Below are 2,171 nucleotides of genomic sequence, written 5' to 3'. Positions count from 1 at the left end.
TTTTTTTGAGAATTGGTTTTTCAGAAATCAATCTGGCAATATTCAACAGAATTAAGAATGCATATCATCTGTGTCACTATGGGTAACCCTCCTGGATATACACACCAATTAACTCACAAACAGATTGTAAGGGATAAAAACCAGAATATGTATTCTGGTTGTGGTCAGGGTAGAGCCGAGCTGGAGGCAAACTAGGTACACTTCACTTGATGAAGGGGTAAGTCAAAGATGGCCACTGCAAACTATAGTATGGTCTGCAGCAGTTAGGATAAACACACAGACACTCCCAGGGGGCATACAGTAACACGACTAGACCTTAGTGACAAGTGATAGGAGAAACAGAATGAAAATACTAGTGTAATACCATTCAAAACAAAACAATGCACTTATTTTATAAAGACATATGCATATTTCAAATATTTTCTATTCTTTGTCTACTTCCAAAGAACAACTAAGAGGGGATTTCCTATCACATGCCTGAGCTCTTGCAGTTCACCAGAAATTATGTGTGGGGTTTCAGTTGAAAGAACCTCTGATGTTTGGCTGAGACTTTAATTCTATCCCTGGATGAAATAATTTTATTGCTATTTCCATCCTATGTTAAAGGAGGAATGAGCTATTATATTGACCTCCTTCAGCTGACATTTATCTATTGGTATTACCTTCACACACTTCATAATGACAAAGTCAGTATGGCTTTTTTNTTGCAATTATCATATTAAAACAATTTACAGTTCATAGGAATTAAGAATGGCAAAATTAACATTCTTATGAAATAAAGCATCAAAGCTGTTTGTGTAAAAGTTAATTAAATTGAAAAAAATAAAATAAAATGTAAGAGAGATTTCTCAACCAGATAAAAATGTCTACTTAAATCTATGATAATAACACAGAAGGAAAGAGGGCAGGAACAGAAAAATAGAAGAGTGGAACAGATAGTGATCTGAGAAGCGCTACATAAGGATAAGAAACTGATTGGTAGTAAAACTAGTACTACAAAAAAATGAGCAAAGATTGGGAGAACTGGATGAAATATAAACAAAGTCAAAGTGTGGTCTTTACCTTATACTATATAAGAACTTTAAATGTAAAAAGTAAGAGTATAAGGCCAATGAGAGAGAATTTATAAAGATATCTTTGTAACTGAAGAATGGACAGTTATTGTTTAAAAGGATTCAAAACACATAAATCATAGTGTAGAAAAAATTGATCCATTTTTTGATAACAAGAAGGAAGACTTCGGGTTTCTCTCTTAAGGGCTGCATAGGCAAAATTAATAGATGACTGTTTAAGAAAAGATTTGCATTTCTTACTACAAGAAAAGGGATTTATATAGTTACAATACAGTGAAATTATTCAAAAACCAAGAAAAAATAAGGCAAGGTAACCAATGAAAAATGGCTGAAGCGTAAGAAGATTTTAATAGGCAATTCAAGGATAGGGAAGGAAACTCACATAGATAACAAGTATATGGAGATATTAAAAGCAGCAAATTTAAGGAACTCAAACTGAAGTGAGATAACATGCACACCCATCTGAATCATAAAGATTATAAAATGGGTAATAACAATTGTTGACAAGAACTTCAGGAGAGAGAATTTTCATGCCAAGCTTGTGGAAATATGAGCTGGTACAAGTCACATTTTTTTNAGAAAGAAAGAAAGAAAGAAAGAAAGAAAGAAAGAAAGAAAGAAAGAAAGAAAGAAAGAAAGAAAGAAAGAAAGAAAGAAAGAAAGAAAGAAAGAAAGAAAGAAAGAAAGAAAGAAAGAAAGAAAGAAAGAAAGAAAGAAAGAAAGAAAGAAAGAAAGAAAAGACCACAATAATTCATTGAACTTTCAGAAGGAGAGAACAAACCTAAGGTTACTGGAGATAGGGGGAGGGAGAGAGGGCATCTGGGGAGGGACAGGTCAGATAAAGGACATAAAGACAAATCATGGTTTGTAATAATGAATATGCTAATAATAACTTTAAAAAGAAAAAAGATACATACTATGCATCTTGCAATTATCATATTAAAACAATTTACAGTTCATAGGAATTAAGAATGGCAAAATTAACATTCTTATGAAATAAAGCATCAAAGCTGTTTGTGTAAAAGTTAATTAAATTGAAAAAAATAAAATAAAATGTAAGAGAGATTTCTCAACCAGATAAAAATGTCTACTTAAATC

The sequence above is a fragment of the Galeopterus variegatus genome, unplaced genomic scaffold, assembly GCF_000696425.1.
Source record: "Galeopterus variegatus unplaced genomic scaffold, G_variegatus-3.0.2 Scaffold6419, whole genome shotgun sequence".
Classification (NCBI taxonomy): Eukaryota; Metazoa; Chordata; class Mammalia; order Dermoptera; family Cynocephalidae; genus Galeopterus; species Galeopterus variegatus.
This window is presented reverse-complemented; position numbering follows the sequence as displayed.